This window comes from Pan troglodytes, chromosome 2 (assembly GCF_028858775.2).
Source record: "Pan troglodytes isolate AG18354 chromosome 2, NHGRI_mPanTro3-v2.0_pri, whole genome shotgun sequence".
Lineage (NCBI taxonomy): Eukaryota > Metazoa > Chordata > Mammalia > Primates > Hominidae > Pan > Pan troglodytes.
The window spans coordinates 144,532,585-144,558,556 of record NC_086015.1 but is presented as its reverse complement, the minus strand read 5'-3'; the positions used below and the strand labels follow the sequence as shown (position 1 = coordinate 144,558,556).

At 42.5% G+C, this 25,972-nt stretch overlaps 1 protein-coding gene across 1 annotated transcript in view; it reads right to left on the bottom strand.

The window, feature by feature from the left end:
- Window positions 1–24,435, bottom strand: part of ZBTB38 (zinc finger and BTB domain containing 38) — a 124,965-nt gene extending 100,530 nt beyond the window's left edge. The window contains exon 1 of the mRNA XM_001160326.6: window positions 24,165–24,435. The gene's annotated coding sequence lies outside the window, so the exon portion shown is untranslated. The remainder of the gene's footprint in view (window positions 1–24,164) is intronic.
- Window positions 24,436–25,972: the final 1,537 nt, after the last annotated feature.

The window sequence follows — 25,972 nt, the reverse complement described above, 5'->3', positions numbered from 1 at the left end:
ACAGTGCCAGGTTCCATGTTTGAAATCCTAGCTCGTTTATGTGCTTTACTTACACTTGTATGGTCCTTTAAGCTTGAGTAAGACGAGAAAAGGAGGGAAGAAAGGAAATGGTAGCCACATTGTCTTGCTTTAGTTGAGGGCCCTTTGACGATATTCTACTAATGCATTCCCCTCCTGGAAGGATCTAAATTTGCAGTCAGCAGGAGAGAGGATTTTAGGCTAAGGTTCAGGAAAGACACTGCAAGTAATGATAAAAATAAATCACTTAAAGAGGAAGATATAATTACTTCCAAGTTCCAAAGCTATTATGAGCATTTCTTTTACTGTAACTACTACTGGATAATTCCTCCATGGCACTATTGCTGGAAGTCAGCATGTATATTAGCTCAAGAATAGATGTGGGCTATTTGTACAAAATACAGTAGTAGTTCCATTATGAATAACAATTATTCACGGGCTTATGATTTATCATTTCCATTACATTTACCATATGAACATATATAGTAAAATTAGGCCACTCCTTTGAAGCTCAAGATGGTGGAATTCACAAGCATTTATGATATTTAAGCATTTTAAAATGTTATGGGCAAATACAAATAACTTCAATAGATTAAGAACTACCCTTCAAACAAATAATTACAAATAATAATAGATTGGCAACCACAACTGTAATTAAAGAATCTACTAATGGGTAATTATGTTAAAGGAAAATGTGTTTTAACCATGACATATGTATCAGTCAGGGTCTAATCAGAACAAGAGAAACCATTACATGTATTTATAACAGAGGGAATATAATATAGAGACTTGGTTACACAGGTGACAGAGAATCTGAGAAGCTAAGAATAGTGACAGCAGGAAGTCACTCCCAATCCTGGACTGAAGGAACCATTGGAGGAGATGGTGTTACCAATGTCCAGGGACTAGGGTCACTGAGAACAGCCACAACCATGGCAGCCTTTCTGGCAGGAACTGGAGCCAGGCCTCTGCTACTGTCAGACGCACCATCCACATCTGAGAGGCTTAGGGAGAGAAACCCTGGGCTTTTCCTTCCTCCTGCCTTCCAGTGTTTCTCATTGGCTGAGCCCAGCCAGAGCCTAGGTGACCTGGCAGCCAGAGAAATCTGTTTGCAAAAGTGGGCACTGGTAAGACAAAGAGCAGAGTAGATGAAGGGTGAGGAAGGAGTCTGAAACCAAACAGGCCCGTGTATAATGTATTATACACAGCGTGGTCATTCCTTAGGTTAAACATATGCTAAGAGACTATATATTATAGAAATATATGTGTACATGCCTCTATAGCTCTATATATACTCAGATCAAATTATGTCTTGTCCAGTCAAGTCAAGACTGTCTTAATGAATTCAGATCAGGTTCAAATGAGCCATAAACTATTGCTCCTCTGGCCACAAATTATACTTTTAATTTTTTAAACCAAGAAGCACATCACCCCACCACCTTTGAAAGTAGAAACAATTTCTCTACTCACATTTTGTCTCTAACCCTAACACTAGGAGCATAGAGTCTAAGATGCACAACTACAATTCCCATGACTGCAGAAATGCCATGCAGCTCACGCATATGTAACTCATCAACTGTGTGGCGTTTGAAACAGTGACAACTAACTTGAATATTCTTTGGTAATTTTCATGAGAATATAAAAGCAGTGCATTCTGAAACCTAGGCTTCACAACTAATGAGGAACAGTTCTTTGGTTCTTCCTTTATAAAATCTAGGGGTGGAAGTGCTGAACCAGCTGTTTCCCTCAGTAATTTCCACCAGGCAGATGGCAGAATAAAACATTCGTAGTAGACAGTGCTTTCTTTCAGAGACTGAAATGTACAGGTACGTGAAGAAAGCTTGAGGTTTGGCCTTCTTCATGTGTGAGCATTGCACCACACACACACACACAAAACAAAAAAAAAAACCTCGGAGAGTTTGAGAGGCAGCAGGGGTGCCTTCAGCCTGTGTTTTCTAGAAAGTCTGATGGCTGGCAATGTGGAGTGGACCAGGCTGAGCCCAGCTGGGCACTGGCTCATTTCCTATTTACCCCTCGTCTGAGCGTCTCGCTGTAGCACTCCCTTTATTCAGTAAAACTTTACACCAAGAGGAAGTAAAAATATGGAGCTGCCAACTGCGCTGCCCTTTTCATCCTGACCTTTGTTGCAACAGAGTAATAGCTTGGATGAACGAAAGGGAACTGTATGATTAATTCTAAATAATTATAACAAAAATGGGTAGAAGGGAGGAAAGGAGAAAGAGTGGGATAAATTAAAGGTGGAGTGGCTCACGAGGAAATTTCTCCAGCCAATGGGAAGTGTTTATTTCAATGCTGCTAAGCCCTTCCTCACTCCAGCGTCAAGGTTATTCACAGAGAAAATCCCCTAATAACAGGTTATCAGCTCTGGCTAATCACCAGGAGTGTTAAAATAGCTAGAGGACCAGGCCTGTTTAATCAGACTGTCTGGGGTGACACCTGGGTATCAGTATTTTTTAAAGATACCCTGTGATTTCAACATGCAGCCAGGGTGGAGACTCTCTGAAGTGAGCCCCACCTTGGATATATCATGGCCAAAGGTTGAACAACAGGAGCTTCAGAGAGAGGTGATTGCTGTAACTGGTAAGAAATCACAGCCACTATTTAGAGCAGTGGAGCCCAGTAGGTATTATTCCAGGAAATTTCTTCAGCCTCTGTAAGCCAGAAACTGCCCCTGAAGCCCTGCCGGGAACAGACATTGCCTTCCACTCACACCCTTCTGAGCAGACGTTCTCAGTGGGGGTGGCCTTGTCCCCCGGGAGGTCTTTGGGAAATCCATGGGGGTGTCTTCAGTTGTCACAGTGATTTGGTGGGTGAGGGCCTGGGGGAAAACTAAGCTGTTAGAATGGGCAAGGGAGGGATGGGAAGGAAACTAGCATTGGAACCTATCGTAGGTTAAGCACTGCCAGCCTCCCACCTCCCACCCCAAGACACACCCATGCACCACAACCATAGGTAGCCTTTCTGAGCTCAGGGAGAAGTAATATGCCAACACAGGGAAGCTAAGAGATGGAACCCAGGAAAGAGATGGGAGAATACTGTCCTTGCATAGTAAGGCCAGGATAATTAGTTTACATAAAATAGGGTCAAAGTTGAATTAGCAGAAGCACTATGAATCTCACATGCAAACAGATGGGTTGAGAAAAGAAAAGTCTAGGAGAGAATGAGCTGCAGGCCGAGCAGAAGCCCTCATTTCTTCATGCCCCCATGTATACACCACCATGGGCCAGAGCTCACCTGTTCCCAGCATGTAGTCCAACATCAGCTGTCCAGGCCCTTGCAGCCATAGCCAAGGGTAGCCCTGTGGTTGCTCCTACGTATCTGTGTCACAGGACTGACCTTTACCAACCCTCCCAAAGCCATTAAAAAAAAAAAAGTTCTGCCATCTAGGAACACTGTGCCTCCCCTTCCCACAGAAACCACTAGAGCTTCTTCCTAAGCCATACGTCTATCTAGAGTGGGTGCCCCATTTTTCCAACTTACCCCAACACAAAGTCTTCTCCGGCTTCTTTTGCAAAAGTTCTTGGTAGTTCATGTGAGAGAGGTTGATGACTCTTAGCAATATACAGTTAAGCTTAGATCTCTAGATGACAAGAAGTGTCTGGAAATACCATAGGCCTGCCTCCCCTCTCAGGAAGATGAGAATTTCCTTAATTTCTTCCCTAGGATTAACAGCAGGGCTTCTTGCAATAGCAGCTGTGATAGACAGAATAATGGACCCCCAAAGATGTCCAGGTCCTAATTCCAAGATCATGTGAATATGTTACCTTACATGGCAAGAGAGGCTTTGCAGATGTGATTAAGATTATGGACCTTGAGATGGGGAAATTATCCTGCATGATCTGAATAAGCATAATATAATCTTGAGTCCTTAAAAGCAGAGGACCTTTCCCAATTGTAGTTAGTGAGAGAGAGACATGACTATGAAGAAAGGTCAGATAAATGCACAATGCTGGCTTTGAAGATGGAAGAGCTGGGTGCAGTGGCTCAAGCCTGTAATCTCAGCACTTTTGGAGGCCAAGGCAGGAGGATCACTTGAGCCCAGGAGTTTGAGATCAGCCTGTGAAACACAGTGAGACCCCACATCTACAAAAAATAAAAACAAAAAATTAGCCAGGTGTGGTGGCATGTGCCTGTGGTCCCAGTTATTCAGGAGGCTGAGGCAAGAGGATCACTTGAGCTTTGGAGGTTGAGGCTGTAGTGAGTTGTGATTGTTCCACTGCACTCCAATCTGGGTGACAGAGCAAGACCATGTCTCAAAATAAATAAATAAATAAATAGAAGAAGAAGATGGAGGAAGGAAGCCATGAGCCAAGGAATCGGGACAGTTTCTAGAAGCTGGGAAGGGTAGGGAAAGCGATTCTCCCCTAAGCCTCCAGAAGGAAACACAGACCTGTAGACACCTTGATTTTAGCCCAGTGGGACCCATGATGGACTTCTGACCTATGGAACTGTAAGATAACTGTGTGTGTTAAGCCACCAAGTTTTCGGTGACTTACTACAGCAGCAACAGAAAACAGCAGCCAACTAAAACATAGCCAAAGTGGACCACAGTTGGAGGTCTCCTGTCCTGCTGTTACTAGAATACAAAGTACACCTGGGTTCCTAAGGTAACCAGGAGACATGGAATCGATTTTGTGCTTTGGACATATTGATTAGATGCAAGTCCCTCAAAATTCCCAGCATCAACATTTTCTCTCTTCTACTGTTAGAGGCCCTTGGGTGAAAAAGTTTGAGAATCACTGACAAGAGAATGGTGTCCTCATTCGTGTCATTTACACAATGGAACATGTCTCTGGGGCACAAAGACAAAGGAGAAAACAACACGAATCTGAGCCATGGAACTGTCTCAAGATGATATGATGTTCGAAGCAGATTTTTGTGGATATTTCTTTATCCAGAAGGAGAGTTGTACTTTGATCCATGCCTGGTCCTGGCTCTGTTAAGATTGCTCAAGATATTGGTCCATTTTCTGTGTCGGTCCCAGCTTGCCTGGTATCTTCAACCAACAGGGGCTGAGGATAATTATCCTGGATTGATCTGTACCTCTGCTGGTATAGATCAGGAAACAAAGCTCCTGTGTGGATGGGAAGACTATGTATGCTGTGATAGCCTTAGTCACCCTCTTCGAGAATTCGTGGGAGAAACATTCCACTTATTTGATCCCATTTGCTCAGAGTCCTTCTCCTCCCGCAACCTCCAAGGGTCCTTGTATCTGCTTGTTGACAATCCCCACCTCCCTGGCTCTCATGACCTAACACCATGCTTGGAAGTCCCCAAATGATACTACTGTCCTGCTCCCTTGAATGGAAACCCCAAGGGATTCTGAGGTAGTTCATAAGAGTAAACTCGAGTGTTGGTTTAACCAATACTCCTGTGGTCTTGGTTGCTGTGAATCACCCATCTTTTCCCTGAGTGGGGAAGGATTACCACTTTTACCCCAGATGGCTTTCCTGTTGCCATTCATTCACTTCCTTGTCCTAAACTTCCTCCGATCCAGCAAGCCACATGGCTGCTGTTCTCTTGGATCAATCCTGACAATACAGTATGCAATGCCCAAAATGTATGAAACTGATGGGAAATACTTTGCAGCTTTGTTTCTGATGATATATTCAGTGTCATAAACATATAGACTTGCAGACATTTGATCTCAATGGAGATGGAACACAGCTCCATATATTGACATTGCAGGTTTGTTCGTGCTCATTCAATTTTCTTCACATCAAATAATTCCCTTCCACCCCTAGATTAAAAGACCTGTCCTCTCCCCTTCCTCAGCTCTTGTTCATGATTTTTCTTCTCTCCCTCCCTGAATCATTATTTCTCTCAGCAACACCTTCCATCTTTAGCTTCTTAGTGGCTTCTTCCCACTGCCTGTACACAAACCCAGATCTGTGCATTAAAAAAAAAAAAAAAAAAAAGATCATGGGACCTTATTGCCCTCTCTAGTTTTTTTATTTCGGGCTAAACTTCTTGCACGAGGGTTTGTGCCCACTCTCCAGCCTCACCTCAAATCCCCTACAATCTGGGTGTGGCACCCGCTTCTCAACTGCAGCTATGTTCTCAAGTGTCACCAGGGTTCTCCTAACTGCCTAATCCAGTGGCTTCTTTACAGGTTTTGTTTGTGTGGTTGATTGCTTTAGATTTTCCAAAGTTTTCAAATGGACAAAAAACTAGAGAGAATAGTATAATTAATAAACGTATATACTTGTTGCTTAGATTTAACCATTGTTACTATTTTTTTTTTTTTTTGAGACAGAGTCTCACTGGCTCTGTTGAGATTGCTCAAGATATTGGTCCATTTTCTGTGTTGGTCCCAGCTTGCCTGGTATCTTCCATCTTGCCAGGCTGGAGTGCAGTGGCGTGATCTTGGCTCACTGCAACCTCCGCCTCCCGGGTTCAAGCGATTCTCCTGCCTCAGCCTCCTGAGTAGCCGGGACTATAGGCACGCGCCACCACGCCTGGCCAATTTTTGTATTTTTAGTAGACACAGGGTTTCACCATGTTGGCCAGGATAGTCTCGATCTCCTGAACTCGTGATCCACCTGCCTTGGCCTCTCAAAGTGCTGGGATTACAGGCGTAAGCCACCGTACCCGGCCCCATTGTTAGTATTTTGCCTTGTTTCATCCATTTTATCTGCTAAATTATTGTTCATTATAGACATTCTAACGTTTCACCCTGAAATAATTCAGTATGCTTTTTTTTTTAAAAAATGAACATCTTCCTACACACCCATAGTATCGTATCAAACCAAGAAAATTAACAACAAATCTGTAATATCATCTTATACACACATTCCACATTCCTATTTCCTCAATTATTCTGGCAATGTCTTCACAGATGGTGTGTTCAGATTGCAGTCATGGATGTCCACTGTGTTTGGTGGCTGTGTCTTGGTTTTCACTGATGACCTCACTCTAGCATTTGCCTCTGCTATGCAGTTCCTTCTTGGAAGACTTTCCCGTGGTTTCCATAATATTAACTCTTCTTTCTCTTAATCTTCTACTCCTGATCATCTGCTTTCTTCACAGACCTTCCTTTGCTACTTGTCTTTTCAGTATTGGTGCTTTGCAGGATTCTGTCCTTGGCTCTCCATTCTCACCCTGAACTTGCTTCCCAGGCAATTCTCCTGAATAATATTCCATTGTATATATGGATACCATCTATGGTGTGGCTACACCACATTTTGTTTACCCATTTATCAGTTGATGGACGTTCGGGTTGTTTCTACTTTTTTGGCTATTATGAATAATGCTGGTATGAACAGCATTTGTATACAGTCATGTGTATTGTATACAAGTTTTTGTGTAGACATATGTTTTAATTTATCTTGGGTATATACCTAGGAGTGGAATTGCTGAGTCATATGATAACTTTATGTTTAACATTCTAGGAAACTGCCAAACTGTTTCCCAAGCAGCTGTACTGTTTTACAGTCCCACCAGCAATGTAGAAGGGCTCTGATTTCTCCACATCTTCACCAGCACTTGCTACTGTCTGTCTTTTTTTTATTATAGCCATCATAGAGGATGTGAAGTGGTATCTTACTGTGGTTTTAATTTGTATTTCCCTGATGGTTAATTATTTGAACATCTTTTCGTGCGCTTATTAACCACTTGTCTGTCTTTCTCTCTCTTTCTTACTTTCTTTCTTTCTTTCTTTCTTTCTTTCTCTCTTCTTTCTTTTTCTTTCTTTCTTTTTTTGAGACAGAGTCTTGCTCTGTCACCCAGGCTGGAGTGCAGTTGCGCGATCTTAGCTCACTGCAACCTCCACCTCCTGGGTTCATGCCATTGTCCTGCCTCAGCCTCCCAAGTAGCTGGGACCACAGGTGCCCGCCACCATACCCGGCTAATTTTTTGTATTTTTAGTAGAGATGGGGTTTCACCATGTCAGCCAGGATGGTCTTGATCTGCTGACCTCGTGATCCGCCCGCCTTGGCCTCCCAAAGTTCTGGGATTACAGGCATGAGCCACCATGCCCGGCCAACCACTTGTATATTTTCTTTGGAGAAATGTCTATTTAGATCTTTTGCCAATTTTTCACTTGAGTTATCTGTCTTTTTTATTATTGAGTTGAAGAGTTTTTATATATTCTAAATACAAGTCTCTTTTCAGAAATGTGATTTGCAAAATTTTCTCCCCTTGTAGGAATTGTCTTCTTAGTCATCTTTATACCCATAGTTTCTAGCACAATAGGCATTCAATAATTATTTTTTGAATTCAATTGAATCTCTCATAGGTCTTTTAGGCAAAGTCTCTAATTATCTTTTTTACTATCCACTCAACTTAACTTCCTTTCTTAGACTATAAGAAAAATACAAATAAAAAGGAAGAATATGAACGCTTTGGATTGAATATTATTGAAAACTCTAAAGTATACATGGTTTTTAAACACTAGGTTTTAACAAATTACTTAACTTCTCCATGCCTCAGTTTCCTCAGTTGTAAATTTGAGAGAGGTTTTGGAATTTGTACTTGGTCATCTCTAAGTTTGCGTCCACTCCAACATTTAATAAGTTTAACAATAACAAAAGTCAAGACCATTCCTGGTGGCATGCAGGGCTCGGAGCAAACCACTTAGAATAATCACTGTGTCTGCCTTGCTTGCTGGTATACTCCAAGCACAAAGTGCTGTGACCTACCCATAATAAGTAATAAGCAAAATAGTTTTACTTAATTCGCATTAAGCTCATTAAATCCCACACCTGTAAAGATCATCAAGACGTCAACGACTCCTAAATTAGTATCTCTAGCCTGGACTCTCTTCCTGATGAATTCATTTGCTGATTCAACACTTCTTTCTGCAGGTCTAACAGGCCTCACAATTGTAACATGTCAAAAATAGAATTCTTGATTCCCCACTCCTCCTCGAACTTGGTCCCCACTCGCCACTCCACGCCAGGCTTTCTAATTTCAGTAAATGGCACCACCTCCAGTGAGATGCCCAGGTAAAAAGGTTGGAATCATCCTTAACTGCTTTTCTTCTTTAAAAGTCATTCAATTCATCAAAAAGCTTTATCAGCTCTACCTTCGAAACACACACAAATTCAACCACTTCTTACCATCTTACCTTCTCCACAGCTTACCACTCTGGGCCAATCTATGACCTCTTCCCTGGATTTTTATAGTAGTCTCCTACTTTGTGTCCTTAAATCTACTCTTCCCCACCTACCAACATTTCTCCACATAGGAGCCAGGATGATTCTCTAAAAACTTAAACAAGATCATACTACTCTTCTGTTCAAAATGCTCCAAAGGCTTCCTATCACATTCAGAATCAACCCATGGAGTTGCTGGTGGAGTGGCATGTTAGGCCTAGAACAGTTCAAGTGAACTGGGTCTGGCTTCCTCTCTGATCTTACCTCCTATCTCTCTCTGCCTTGGTGACTCCAATATGACCTTGTCAGCATTTTTATGTTTCCTGAACATATCCAGAATATCCTACCTTAGAGCCTTTGCACCTACTGATCTCTGCCTGCAACACTGGTTCACTTGAGATTTGGCATGGCCCACTCTCTTGCTTCATTTAGGTCTCTGCTTGAATGTCACAACTCCAGGGAGGTCTTATCCAACACCCTTTCTAAAAAAGCCCTTCTGCAACTCATTGTCCCTTTATTATGCTTTATGTTCATTCATAGTACTTAATGTTCCCTAAAAGATGTTCATTTATAGTACTTAATGTTCCCTAAAAGATTGTTTGTTTGTTTACCTATTCTGTCCCCCACTGGAATGTCAGCTCTAGAATCTAGAAGGGCAAAGATCTCATCTTTGTTTTATTTTCTTTTTCTTCCAACTTTCCAACTTTCTTTTTCGGTTCAGGGGGTACAATGTGTGGATTTGTTACATAGGCAAATTGCATGTCACAGGGGTTTGGTGTGTAGATTATTTCGTCACCCAAGTAACAAGCATAGTACCTGATAGGAAGTTTTTTGACCCTCACCCTTCTCCTACCCTCCACTGTCAAGTAGGCCCTGGTGTCTATTGTTCTCCTCTTTGTGTCCATGTGTACTCAATGTTTAGCTCCCACTTCTAAGTGAGAAAATGCAGCATTTGTTTTTCTGTTCCTGCATGAATTCGCTTAGGATAATGGCCTCCAGCTCCATCCCTGTTACTGCAGAGGGCATGATCTCATTCTTTTTATGGCTGCATAGTATTCCATGGTGTCTATGTATCACATTTTCTTTATCCGGTCCACCACTGGTGGGCATTTAGGTTCATTCATGTCTTTGCTATTGTGAATGGTGCTGCGATAAACATGCATCCATGTGTCTTTACAGCAGAACGATTTATATTCCTTTGGGCATTTTTTTTTGAGTATAGTAATAGGATTGCTGGGTGGAGTGGCAGTTCTGTTTTAAGTTCTCTGGGAAATCACCAAACTGCTTTCCACAGCAGATGAACTAGTTTACACTCCCACCAGCAGTGTATAAGTGTTCCCTTTTCTCTGCAACCTCACCAGCATCTGTTATTTTTAGACTTTTTAATAATAGCCAGTCTGATGGTGCAAGGTGATATCTCACTGTGGTTATTTGCATTTATCTAATGATTGGTGATGTTGAACATTTTTTCATATGCTTGTTGGCTTTGTTTACTACCTTGTTTACTGATGTATTCTTAGTGCTGGGTATCATTTCCAGCACATGATAGACATTCAATGAATATTGTTGAATAAATAAATAAATTAATGATAATTATTATCTGAGAGTAAGCCCTGGGTTTGTGTCACTTACTAACTGATTTGCCTTAGACAAATTATGTAATCTCCGCAAGTCTCAGTTTTCTTCCCTGCAAAAATGAGCTACTAATACCTCCTGCAAAGGACTGTTGTGAGGACTTGAGATAAGGGATGAAGGTGCCTCATATTAAGTGCTCAATTCATAGACCTGTAATTACCCATAAAAATAAACATCCTCCTTTACACACTTGGTTGAAGGACAAAGGGGATCATCAAACCTGCTTCCTTAGAACCACAATTTATCAACTAAAAATGCCATGCCAGAAGCTAAAAAAGGAAATGAATCCATTTCAGTGCAGTAGGCTCAGAGATCTGTGTTTACACAATGCCAGAATACCCAGGCTTAGAGATACTATGTTCAAATTCAAGTCAGGCCACTGCTTTGTTCTGCGGACTGCGGCAGAGTTGGAGGGGATGATTCAAAATGACCTCAGCTTTTGTCTAATTTGGTCCTGTGACCAGACCACAGGCAACGCCTCATCCAGGGAACTGATTTCCTTTGCAGCTCTCTGCTAAGAGGCCCATCAACATGATAAAATGCTGTGCGGTCATTACGTATTACTCGGCTGCAGGATGAGGCATTTCTACGTGTTTGGACATGGAAAGACCTTCAACAGGTATTGTGGAGTAAAAAATTCAAGTTGTAGATGAAATACACAGCACAAACACACACCAACAACACTCTGTTATACTTGTATGCAGGTTCCTACATCTGTATATAAACATAAAGCAAAGGGTCTTGAAGGTAGAAACCATGTCAGTTACTCTCACTTCCTCAGAGAAGCGGGGAGTGACTAGAACTGGAAGTGGGCGTCAAAGGAGACTTCAGCTTTATCCATAGGATTTGTTTGCAAAGAGAATGTGTTATGTATGTAATTAGAAACTATTTTTTTAAAGCTGCTCAAGCAAGATGATGCTAACACACCCCATTTGAAGTAAAATGAAGGAATTTACTTTTCCCTGCCTAGTGATTCTCAAATGGGCAGTCTCACCCATCAGAAGGTGTTTGGAAATGCCTGGGGGCATTTTCTGGATGTCACAAATTCTCCTGGGGGCTACTGGCATTTAGTTCCCAGGGACGGGGGATGCTAAATGTCCTGTCATGTGGGAAAATCCCACACCACATAGTAGTATCTCTGCCCAGAGGCCAACAGTGGCCCTAGTGAGAAACCGCACAACACAAAAATTTGTGTTTGTTGTACAAGTAAATTCATCTATTACTGCCAGGTGTGGTAGCTCACACCTGTAATCCCAGCACTTTGGGAGGCTGAGGTGGAAGGATTGCTTGAGGCCAGGAGTTCAAGACCACCCTGGCCAACACAGTGAGACTCCATCTCTATAATAAATAAATGAATCAATTAAAAAAAGGAAAACTGTATATTTAAAAAAAATCTATTACATACAAGTAAGAGGTGTTTTTCTGTCTTTGGTTTGAACTACTGAGATGCCCAACACATGTTCTGTCTCTCTATATAAAATAGTAAATTTTATCACTGATGGTCAAGAGAAGCAAATAGAAAACCATGCCAGTTGCTCTTGGTGGGAAGCCTGGGTTTTAATGGAGCTATTGGCATGGGTTTCACATCTCCCATTTAGAGTATGTGAATATTTCTGAGAATAAAGCTCATCCAGGCACCAGCCAGTGCCTTTGTACTTTGCTGATACTTTAAGACAAACGTCCCATCGACCAGCAGTCAGGCAAGACTGAGAGCCTTCCAAGTAAAGTTGGGAGGGTCCCTTCTCCCATGGTTAGCAGTTCCAGCACAGGACTGTCTGCTTTCAGTCTGCTAGTAGTCTGCTTCGACTACTGGCTCTTAGAAAGCAGCTTTCAACTCACAGTAGTAAGAGAGAGAAAGGTGAAGACAGGCAAAATGAAAAGAATATATGATATTTTCCCCTTCAATTTCATACCCTTTGACACTATTGTGGTTCATACATTCAACACGTATTTACTGAGCATTCTACTATGTGTCACATTGTGCTAGGTGCTGGGGTGTAGTAGAGAACGAGACATAAATGCTTACATTCTAGTGGAGAAGGCATAATAAATAAATAGATACACATAAATCAGGTCATTTTAAACAGTGGTTACTATTGTGATGAAACAGCATGCGGATGTGATTGATAGAAACTAGTGGGACCAACATGTCATGGAGAGTTCAGCAGAGATGCCTCTGGGAGGTGATCTGAGGCTAGCTGGGCCCTGTTGTGGGGAATGATAATTGTGCCATCAGTGGCCAAGGCGGCAGCCACGGAAGGCCTGTGCCTGTTCCTGTCTCTTCCAGCCCAGCCCAGGGCATCATACTGCCTGAAACAGCAGATTCAGTCCAGATCTTGTAGGTTATCTGTGCTCCAGGGCTGGGAAAAGTTATGAGGAACATTCACACTTCTTATTTTGTTTTCCAGCCATCTAAGCCCAGGCTTTCAGCTGAACTCAGGCCAGGATTTCAGCTGAATCTAAGGAAGTTGATTTCATTTGTTCTAGAGGTATAAGACTAGAGTTTACTTGTGGATAATTGGCATGAGACTCTAAAAATTACTGTTATTTAAAAACACTTGTATGGCCATTACTTTGTATCAGACACAGTTCTAAACACTACAAATATTAAGTCATTTAGTGCTCGCAACAAATCTACATAATACGAGCAGACAACTATTATCCTCAGTTTATGCACGAGGGACACTAAGGCTGTTTCTCTAACAAAGGTCTTCCAACCAAGCATGCTTTCCAGGGATATGCAGTGTGGTTCTGGCTGACCGGTAGCACCAGCATTGAGTGGGGCAGACCTGGCAGTGGTGACGGCAGCAGAGGCAGTAGTGATGGCAGCAGAGGCGGTAGTGTCGGCAGCAGAGGCGGTAGTGTCAGACATGCAGATTCTTGACCTGCCCCAGAGCTACTGAACCAGAATCTGTGCTCTGCAGGTGATTCTGATGGATGGCCAAGTTTAAGGACCAGAGATCTAGTCCATTTTTTCATTTTTAGAAAGATGATCTGAAAGATTAGCCTTCCATATCTAGCTAACTGTTCAAAATCAGGTGTTCTAATTTTATGCAGCCTGTCTCCTTCTTTGTTAAAGCTCACTTCTCAGGTAGAGGAACTGGGCACAGCAGGGTTAGAATCAACTCGTTAATCAGGGGTCATTACAGCAGGATGTAGCGCATGCAGGGGGCTGGGATATGTGGTGCTGGGGGCTGGGGAAGGTATAGGGAGAGGCACCGCAGACCACAGGACAGTCCCTGCCTGGGAGAGTATCTCATCCCCATGTGCGAGTAGGGGAGAGGGACAGACAGGGGCGCTGTCCTCTTATGGTGACATCCCACGTACAGCTAACCTAAGGCATTTAACAATATATCCTTCCCAGAGAGAAAGGAAGGGAGAAGGAAGGAAAGGAAGGAAGGAAGGAAGAAAGGAAAGAAGGAAGGAAGGAAGGAAAGAAGGAAGGAAGGAAGGAAAGAAGGAAGGAAGGAAGGAAAAATGGAGGGAGGGAGGAAAGAAGGAAGGCAGGGAGGCGATTTAATGTTGAAAGCATCCCCCCTCACATTCCCATGAGAAGATGCCTCAGAGAGAACCTGCATTTCCCTGAGGTTCTAGGTTACCATGGGCCTCTTTGGCACATAGCTTTTTTTTTTTTTCTTTTAAATACCTGAGAAGGGATCTAAAGATTTTTCATTAAACATGATCCTGAATGCAAACCAACCACATTGCTTGGTTGTCAGCCAAAAACACATGGTCTGTCTAGTGCTAGAAGAAAATGGCTATATTAGGCTTCCTGAGAGATGTAAGCGTCCCATTCTTTATGGGTGATTCAAAGGATTCTCAGGAGACATTTTGATTCCATGTATTTCCCTGTGTGTGCTGACTTTAGACACTACCTTTTATGTAAGAGGCAACCACACTGTTTATGAAAGCCTATTTTCTGGCTTTCCATGTTGTCAAAGCTGAAAAATTGGCCAACCAGATTCCACCCTAAGCTGTAAGATCCACACTGTGAGGCAGAAACTAGACTGCAGCCCTAGGAGGAAGCAAGAACTTACAATCATTGGTGGAAGCTGGCTGTGAAAATATCCACTGCAATATTACTGTGCTTACACAGTGAGTGTGTGCTCCAAAACCCAACAAATTGCAGGGCCAGATGTCTCTGGGTCCATGAGGGTGCTAGGCAAGGGGTCAATGCAAGGCTGGGCACTCTTTCCCCACCCACACTGCCCTTGTCTTGGCAGCCTGGGCTCTACTTGTCCACCCTCTGCAGCCAGCCCTGTTGGTGCTTCTTGATCCTGTGGTAACCCCTTCCTCTTACTGATTAGGCATGGAGTGGACCCAGCAGGGGCTGTGCCTGGTCAACCTGAGCCTCCGTCTCACAAATGTGATCTGAGTGGCAGGCCATCTGTGGCTGGCCATCCAGATAGCAGCAGGCTTTGGAGCCATGAGGTCTTGTGGACTCTGGGCTGGTAGATGTCAAGCAGAGACAGGCAGACAGAAGCAGGGATGAAGTGGGCCTGGAGTGAGCAACCAACCATGTGAGTGACTCTCCCGCACTGGTTTCCTGGGCCTGGCTGAGTCTGACTTGCTGTCCTGGGTCTCCTTTACCTATAACCTCACACCAACCCCAGTCCCCTATTAATTGAGCCAGTTGGCATTGGCTTCTGTCTCCTGCATCCGAACAAGGCTTTACTGGAGCAAACAATGAGTCTGGGCTTTACACTGTCCCCTGGGGCCCTCAAAGGCCTGCTAAGGATTTTACAAAGGAGCCAGATCTCCAACCCCTTGTAGAACTCACTGTGGAGCTTCAATCACTTGTGACCTCTTGAGACCCAAAATGCAAACTTCTAGAATTTAGATGGTCTTGGCAAGTTCATTGTTTAAGAAACCCCTTTCTACAGGACAGGTATTTTTTTCCTGGTGCCATGTAAAATGCCCACATTTGTTCTGTATCCTTCCTTTTCTGATGAGTTCTCTGTGCCACTGAATGTCGGGTATGAATTTCCCCTAGTTTATCAATTAGGTATAGAAACAATAACAGTAGTTTCCAGTAGTTTTCAAATTTTCAGCACAGAATCTTTTTTCTTAAGCTAATGTTACTTGAAACCTCAGTGCAGAAGATATATAAGCAGAGCTGCCCTCTGGGTTTCTTCTTTCGGCATCCCTCCCCCACTCCATCTGCAGGCTCTTCTAGAAGCCAAGGGCGCCAGGAACAAGCATTCAGGGCATTGCTCAGGGCGGCAGATCGTTTCATCCTTATCTACAGCAAATATCATGGAGCACCCATTACATATTATAGCCCCTGCCAAGCTCTGGAAATACAGCAAAGTACAAGACACATCCCCAACATAAAGGAGAGGTGGCCGGGTGAGAGCCTGTGCCAAGTTTGGAGGTGCAGCTCGGGCTGCAGGGCTCAGAGCTGAGAGGAGTTGCCAGGGGCTAGAGTAGTTGGGGAAGGGGCCACTGCCACCCAGTATGTGGGACTAGAGCAGAATTTCAATAGGTTTACATAAAAAGAGAAGGGGTGCGTACAGAAAAGACACAGACAAGAGGATAAATGTGAGCAAGGGTGGAACTGTCTGGGTGCACTCAGGGAATGGCCAGCTGATGAATTTGGTTGGAGTAGCAGGGCATTCTCAATGGGAAAATAGGAAGGGGCCAGAATTTGAATGACAGGCTAGGAAAATTCAACTCATTTCAGAGGCCATCAAGAGCCCTGAATGATTCAACTTAGGAAAAAAGTATTAGGATGAAAAACAAGATAAGCACAAAAATGAGACATCAAGCTGCTCAGTTATGGTGTTTGACGTGGATCTGCAGGAAAGGCCAAGGGTCAGAAAAGGAAACGTTGGTGACACAATTCCCCGCTGCTGACCCTCTTCCCCAAAGGGTCACACGTCTTCCAGACTGAAGGCAAGCGCATTATCTTCCACTTATTTGTCAGGCATCAGAAAGCACAGTGACTCATTTGAAGTCCCCAGCCGAGGACTCCCAGGGGCCCTGACTCACAGGCCTTCCCAGAAGAATCCTGTCCAAGCACAGATGCATGATCACCAGACACTTGTTCATCGGCTGGTGAAAGCAGCCTCCTGGCTAGGTCAGCGCTTCTCAGATCTTTCCTCTTCTGCTCAAACCCATGAACGGGAAACACCTAAACTCTCTCCCAGCCTCAGGCTCAGCCTCAGCTTACTATGACACACTTGCAGCCTAAGGAATCCAGAGAAGAATGGCCCCATGTTGAAGCCTCTCCTAAAACCAGCAAAGTGAACACAAACACCTACACAAAAATACAGTAATTCCTTCTCATTTGTGTGTGAGCAATAAAAAAAAAACAAAAAACAAAAAACAACCCAAACACAGTCATTCTTGAAGCAGGCATAAACATCAGTGCTGTATAGGTGAAAGCTGTACTCAGGCTACAAACTTCCATGGGGATGACAGTGTAAGACATTCCCTCATTGGACACAATTTGATGGTGACATATTAGGGCTAGCCAGCTCTGTCTCTGTCTCTCTCTCCTACATAATCAGTAGCCTGAATTTGTCCAGTAGTTGCCTAGAGTGAAATAGATTCTCCAGGTGGGAACATAACCAAGGACTTTGCCCAATCACCCCAGAGCTCTTAGGCATGCTATTCCATAAGGCACACGTTCACCTGTGTCATTGCATAGTGCATGCTTCAACAGAAGAGTAAATGAGATATTTAGAGTTGAAGTCATGACTCATGAGATGGAGTTGGAATTGAAGATCTTATAAGCAAAAGTTCAAAGAGATGCTGCTAGTAATAATATTTGAGCTGACAGAGGAACTCTACATATATCTTCTCTTTGATCATTATAAGGATCTGGAGACATGGGGAAAGTACATGTCTGTTTTCTGTTGCTTATAACAGAATACTTAAAACTGGGTATTTTATAAGGAAAGAAATGTATTTCCTTTAGTTATGGAGGCCAGGAAGTTCCAGGTTGAGGGGTCACATCTGGTGAGAGCCTTCTTGCTGGTGGGGACTCTCTGCAGAGTCCTGGGGTAGCACAAGGCATTGCATGGCAAGGTTCTCTTCCTCTTCTTGTAAAGCCACCAGTTCCCCTCCTGTGATAACCCTTTAACCATTAATCCATGAATGGATTAATCCACTTATGAGGGCAGAGCCCTCATGATTCAATCAACTCTTAAAGGCCTCACCTCTCAATACTGCCCCATTGGGGATTAAGTTCCACGTGAATTTTGAGGGGAGCATTCAAACCACAGCAGTGCATTTGGGCAGGGTGGCAAGAACAGAAGCATAAAGAGTCTGAGTGTCTGACACAAGGTTCCTGAACAAGGGAGGGCCTGAACACCCTCTCATCCTGGTCTTCTGGTTTCAGAGGTTGTGTTCTTTCCAACAACTCCACAGGGTGGATGAGAATGACATCATCAGAAAAGGGACACAGAGGGACAAGGACAGCCACCGTACATCCCCCATCAGTGGAGGAAGGCTTTCTGGTGAGTGGGTTGCAAGGGACTTGCTAGCACCTTGCTCAGAATTTCCAGGAATCTGTTCCCAAGGCTCTCGGGGGCAAAGGCAGAGGACGTTCCATGGTACCCTTAGTCAGGAGAGCGCATTAATTGCAGCTGCAGCCAGTGACTCAGCACTGATGAGAAAGCTGTCAGCTGGAAGCTGGACCAGACACACTCCCTGAGGCCACTGGCTATAGTCAACACTGGACACGTACGCCTCCCAGTGCCCATCATGACTCCAGAGGAAGGAACTCTTCAAAGAACCTCCTGGTGACTGTGCCACCTTTCTTCCACAATAAATATGTCATCTCTCCTTCATTATTTTATATATATATATAATACATGCATACATAAATATATATAAATTATATGTGATATATATATACAATATATATAGATATATAAATTTTTTTTATAGAGGCAAGGTCTCATTATGTTGCCCAGGCTAGTCTTGAACTCTTGGGCTCAAGCAATCCACCCACCTTGGCCTCCCAAAGTGCTGGGATTACAGGCGTGAGCCACTGTGCCTTGCCACCCTTCATTATTTTTCTATTCCAATGAGTTTTCTAAAATTTTCTAATTAAAAAAAAATCCAAACAGTACCAAAGGCTGTACAATGAAAAGCAATAGAGGTTGAAATATAGGATTCTAGTTATTGACACATAAATGTAATGCAGTATCTGGAAACTTCCATTTTTACAAGATGAGAAAATTAACCTTCCATTTCTGCTCTCCTCCCCTGTCCCTAACCTCTGGGTCCCTTAATATCACTGCTACATGGCACCACGTTTTATAACTTGTATGTATAACTTGTATGTCTTGCCCTAGAAATATAATTCTTTGTGCATATATGTTGATTGTTAAAATTAAAAACAAACAAGTAGCCTCTGGAGGGTCTCCAGAGGCAAGTGGAGACCCTCAAAGAAGGATGTACAGTCACGAGTCATTAAACGTGTGCTGCTCCGAGGGAAATAAAATTAAGTTGGGAGAAGGATGTGGGAAGGGATGGAGTGATGTATCGAAGTTATTTTTCCTGAGCATGTTGAAGGCATTTCTCTAATTCCTTTCGTTGAATGGCATGAAGGATGGGAGGAACACAGTCAGGGACCTTCCTTCACATACTCATCTATATTTTTGAGCACTGGCCATGTGCTGGGCACTATGCTAAGTGCTTAAGAAGCATATAAAGAATGGTCCTCACCTTCAAGGGGAAAAGACAGGAAAACCAGTGTGCAGAGAGTAAAAGCTCCAAGGAGGCGGGGTTTTTTTCTTTTGTGGCTTGTTCGCTGTTGTATTTGTAGTATTCAGACTAGCCAATTATTGGATGAAAGAATGAGAGCAATGGCGGAGCTATGCACGACTGGGGGACGGGGAGACAGGTAGGGGAGGAGCACCTATGGGAGCACTCAGGAGGAGGCCTGGAGGGCTCAGAGAATGCTCCCAAAGAGAGCTTGGGTTGAATTTTGAAGACCAAGTAGGAGTAGGACATGGGAAAAATTGGGAAAGGGAATCCCCAGTAGTTTGGTGGAAGCAGAAGGTGCGTTTGGGAACATGAAAGGAGATGAGGAGGGAATGACAAGAGGGGAAAGAAGGGCCTTGTGTGCCAGGCAGAGAAGCCTGGCTGCATTCCAGGGGTGACAGAGCGCCTTGGAGGGTTGTCAGCACAGGAGTGGTGTGGTTGGGCTGTGTTTTAGAGACGCTCTGTGTGGGGAGTGCGGGGGTTACCCAGGGGCTGGAGGAGTCCAGGTAGGGGCTCTGTGATGAGACATGATAAGAAGCTGGCTAAGGTGCTGAGGTTGGAGGGAAGGGCCTAGACCCAGGAAACATTTAGGAGGTAGAGTGTGCACAGTTTGGTAGCTGAGGGGCTTTCTGGGATGGACAAGAAGTTCAGGTTGAGTTTCTGATTTGAGTAAATGAGGGGGTGGTGACATCATTCACAGAAAGAGAGATTAAGAAAAGAGTAGTGGCTTCAACAAGTTTTGAGGAGGTGCTAAGTGCCATTGCAGATGTGCTGTGCATGTGGGATATTCAAATGGGGATGGCTGTAGACAAGTGGATCTATCTCTAGATCTGAGAGTCCTTGGCAAGTAAGTGGTAGATGAGGCTGAGGACAGAAAAATGTAGGGTATTATGCACATGAAATTGTATGAAAAACACCACCTTTAAGCATGGATAGACAGAGAAGTCCATGAAGGAGACTGGGAGAAGGTGAACTGGAAGAGAGGGTGTCACTGTTTCTGTGCAGCGGCGTGCGAACGAATGAATGATGAATATATTATGTAAAATGATGAATTACCTTACCTTTTCTCCTGGCTTTCCCATCTTGAACTTCAAGCATTAGACTATACAACTAGAATCTTTCCCCGTTAATCTTGGTGCAGCAGCCACCAGAGGCATAACCTAGTTCTGCATGTGGTTATAAAATTTCTCAAGGGTTTTCAGGAAAGATTGGAAGACACAGAGTCTCAGTAGCTTTCCAACCAGTCGTTTCCCTGGCAATTAGCTTTATATATTTTTAAAATAAACTTTCTATTTTACAGTAGTTTTTAGATTTTGAGAAAAGTTGACAAGATAGTACAAAGAATTCCCATATACCCATTACCCAGTTTCCTCCATTATTCATGTATTACATTAGCGTGGTGCATTTCTTACAACTAACAGGCCAATACAGATATAGTATCATTAACTAAAGTCCAAGCTTTATTCAGTTTCCTTAGTTTTTAACTAGTGTCCTTTTTCTGTTCTAAGGAAGCATCCAGGTGACCACATTCCATCTGGTTGTCATGTCTCCTTAGGCTCCTCTGGGCTTTGACAGTTTCTCACATTTTCCTTGTTTTCTTGATGACCCAGACAGTTTTGAGAAGTGCTGGTCAAGTATTTATAGAATTTTCTTCAATTTTAGTCTGACATTTTTCTCATGGTTGGACTGGGGTCATGGGTTTGGGGGAGGAAGACCGCAGAGGTAAGGTGCTGTTCCTGTCACATCATATCAAGGTACAGACCATCAACATCATCACTGTTGATATTGACCTTGATCGCCTGGCTAAGATAGTGTTTGTCAGATTTCTCTTTTTCCCCCTTTCCACGCTGTACTCTTTGGAAGGAAGTCTATGTGTGGCCCACACTTAAGGAGTATGGAGTTATGCCCCACCTTCTTGAGGAAAGAGGCAGTCAGCTTTTTAAATCTCACCCTGCCTTTTCATTTGAAGAGAACATCTCTTCAGCTTCTTTTCCTTTCTTTCAGACACCCTTTTAAGAACACACAGGCCTGTCAACTATAGAGCCTGACTTTATAGGGACCTTTTATGGGACTTAATATTTCTAAATGTATCTAAATACAAACACCTCAAAAAAACTACATCACAAGATTTTAAAATGCAGGTAAAATGACTTCCCTTCGGGCATGGAGGTCCCCTTCGAAGCAGGCCTAGAAGGATGCCTCCTTGTCCAGGGGTCCATCTGGCAAAGCCTCACCCTTTGTTCTACTGGTGCCACAAATGAGCCTGGCCTAACTGCAAAGTCAGGAATAATGACACCACCCCTGTCAAGAGGGAGGAATTGGAAAGGAAGTACTTGAAAAGAATAATGATGCAAAGGATCTTTTCACTGTATTATAGATAAATAAAGTCCTACTTTGTTCCAAAAACAACACTTTGTTCCTGTAAACCAAGAGTATCATTGTAAAAAACACAACATGATCAGAGATTGGATCACTTCAAAGAGAATTAAGGCACAGAGTTTCACACCAAGATTGTAGAAAAGAGGATTATTATTTAAAGATACTGAAACTCTAACAAGAATAATTGTCATGTGAGTTAGGAAACATAGTACTTGTATCTTAGCACAATAAATTTTTACAATTTAATAAAACATTATTGCACTCTGATAAGATAAAACCTTAACCCCCCTGCTTTTGTTCCCTCCAGTGGCTGTTTCCTGTCCCCCACCCTGCTCCCCTGCAAACCCCATGCCTCTCCATGGGTTGGGAGGAGCAAGGAGGCAAAGCACATTAACTGTTTTTCTCTCATTCTCTTTTCCTCCTTATTGCCTGGACTTTGAAGTTCAATGTCATGTAAACATTAACTTGCTTCTTAAATAAAGCTGCAAAGAGCAAACTGTAATCTGAGCATATGATTTACCTCAACATTTTCCCATGAGCTCTAAGGATTCTGATTTCTTCTCTACCAGTATGTCTATATCTCATAGAATTACTTTGAAATAGTCTTAACTTATCATTATTATTGTTATTACTTTGGTATTGACATGTTTTCCAAAGAATGCCTCTTCGAGATGATTTTAGATAGCAATATCCACTAAGTTTAAAAAATGTTGTTACTTTTTTTTTAATTAAAGAAAAAACATGTTAAATGGCAGCACAGGTGGTTAAAAGATGGAGCAAAAATTATACTGGCTGAAGTTTGGGACTCTCTGAACACTTTCATTAGTCAGTTTCACAAGTAAAATTGATCGCACAGGTAAAACCTTAATCATCTTATTATAACTTTAGGAACAACCCACAGCAGCTAAGATGTATATTTATTTGTTTTGCTAGTCACCAGCCATCGTCTGCTTAAATTATCAAGAGTGTTTGTTTGTTGGTTTGTCTTTTTTACAGTTGTGTTAATCATGGTAGTCTCAATTAGTCTAGCAAACACTTCAACTCACCAAACTCTATGCTTCACTAATGCAATCTTTGCAAAGCTGGTGTTAAAAGGAAGATTTTTCTGAATTTGCCTTGGAGATGTTTTTATATTTTCTCCTAGGTTACATTTTATTTTCCCCAAATTAAGGAAGTATACAAATATAGTGACTTTTCCTAACCTTGAGAACTTTAATATGTGTTGCTACCCGGGTTGCTGAAGAAAGAATCCCTTAGTCTTAACAGACTGACTCTGTACAAACTATGTTTAATTACTCCCCTTCTATCTCCACTTTAGGTGGGTTCTTTTGCAATGAACAGTGTATGTCATTTAAAGTTGGCTTGCTGGACCTGAAGTGTGTCAATGTATGATCTCAAATAAATGAAAGACTGATACTAAAAAAATGCTAATTTTCTTAATTTATTCCCCCTGCACTGAAATGTTTTTCCTTGACACACAATTAAATATTTTTGAGCCTTTGGTAAATTACTGTGTGGTTAATTTTACTAAATGGCAGGAAGGTTAGATATTTGTAAATTTCCTCAGTGCATCATTCCTGATTAGTTGACCTTTTCTAAATATCAAATGGACCAGTTGCAGTCAATTCTATCACCACCATGATCAGCTTGCATTTATCCATAAGACATCTGTTTGTACACCAAAATAAAGTTCTTCACTGTTTTAGTTTGCTTTTGAAAACTGGCATAGACACAGAACAAACGGCTGTTAATGTTACAGAGTTTTGAATTTATCTTAATATATGATCACTACTGTTTAAACCTAAGTTTCAAAGAATACCTTTTTTGTTGTTATTCTGCTTGTCTGCTATTATTTTATCTTTATAAATACACTCTTCATTTTACAAAGTAGCTTCAATTGCTTTATTGACTCCAGATAGCAGGGATAATATACCCAATTACTTTGAAAACAAGACTGTTATCGTCACATGATTTCTGAATAATACATTAAAACTTTTTGCATTCATACCTATTCTCCAAACCCTTTTTCTTTCTCTTCTGCCCTCCTTTCCACCTGTCTTTCTTTTCTTTCTTCATCAATGATTTATTGAGCATCAACATGTTAGGCACTACGCTAGATGCTGGGGAATCAATAATAGATAAACTCTTGGTCTCCATGAAGCTTATTCTATTGATTTAAAATCTTTCCTATCTGTTTGTTCCAAGGGTCATTTAGAGAAAATACACCAATGGAATTCATGAGAAGGAAAGCAAACATAGAGAGCTTTCACTAAGTTGGAGAAAAAGTATGTCACCAACCTTTAGCTGTTGCAGAGTAATCTTCTTTTCGGGCTCTGGCTATATCAACAGTTCTTCTTTTCCCCAAGAACTGGCTCTGGAAAGGGCATTCTTCTTCCTCTAGCATGAATAACCCTGGGTGGGAATGTTTAGATGGATACCAGTTGGATGAGACCCAGGGCAGCAGGAAAGGCCTCCTAGAAAACCCAAGTGCCCATATTCATTTGGTAGGGCTGCCCGAGGCCTTGGCTAGAGGGCTTCTGTGGACAACCACAAATGCACAGGAAGAATTGGGGAAAATCAGATAAAGGAAAACCACTAAATGACACATGTACAGAAGGGAAACAGTTAAGAATTAACTCAAATTAATTTAAGGCTACAAGAACAAGTGGTGCAATGGCTTAGTTAATAAGAAGCTAGTCTCCAAAGCTAGGGATTTTGAGCCAAATGACTAAGGGCCTTCAGAGCTACCAAGAGGCAGATGGCTGGACAAAGGGACCTATCACAGAGAGAATCACAAATCATCATGGGGACCAGGAGTATGCACTGTACAATGGATGGAAACAGATTTGTTCATACATCCATCTACCCATATATACATCTGTCGATGATCGATTCAGCAAATGTTTGTTGATTACCACTGTTCTAGGTGATGGTGCTGGGACACAGCAGTGAACATGCCCTCATGAAGCTTAAAATTCAGCAACATGCAGGGGGCATGTTGAAAAATCAACTGGAATGTAGATAGGGATTATACAAAGAAAAAGACAATGTTTAAACTTGAATCTGCCAAGTTTGGCTAGTTTCTTTGGAATACCAGAGCCCAAAGAACCTACCCCTTCAACTTTTAACTAGTCTGAGGTTGTGTCCCTTTTTTATCTTTCTCTCAGCTCAGCAAGACCATATAAGCATCCACATCTTTAGGCTCAGGCTCATCTATACTGAGGCCTCCAGTCCTGCCCTAACAGGAAACATGAAACCCTTGGATGTCTGCACTTGCCTAGGAATCACCTTCTTGAATTTCAGATTTCTTTACGATTTTTGACCTCTAAAAATTGAGCTCAAGTCCCTGGCTTTCCCAGGCTCAATATTTACGCAATGTCCTTTGCTTAACTGATATCCATCAATCTTCATGACCCCACTCAAATCTCTAACCTGAAGAATTGGAGTTGGGGGTGTAACAGCCCATTCAGAATGTGTAGGAAGCGCAGTCAGTGGACAGAGGTGAGCAAACCCAAAATTGAGATGGGTTAAACACCTGGAGGCCAGATCAGGGAGTATAGATCACAGGCATCATAGTTTATGGAGAACACGTTTCTTCTAGAAGGCTCTCCCAGGAATTTTTCATGCTGTGTTGCGATTTGAAGATAGTTTTGTGGTGAGAGTAAGGGGCCTCTTTGTGAATACAATCAGGGAAAAGACTATTTGTTAATTCAGACAAAACAGAAGGGTACAGGACAAATAACTACCTGTAGAAGAGTGATTGTCCTTGAAGAGTCTGGAAAAGCTAGGGAATAAGGATTTATCACCGTGTCATCAGCACTGGTGGGATGGATGGATGGATGATTGACTGATCTTCTGTCCATTTGGAAGCCATGTCCTATAGACATGGACTATCATAATTTCATTCATTCATTCATTCTCCTGTTTATTTATTTTATTTTATTATGTTATTTTTTTGAGATGGAGTCTCACTCTGCTGCCCAGGCTGGAGTGCAGTGGTGCCATGTTGGCTCACTGTAACCTCGCCTCCCAGGTTTAAGTGATTCTCCTGCCTCAGCCTCTCGAGTAGCTGGGACTACAGGCACACACCACCATGCCTAGCTAAT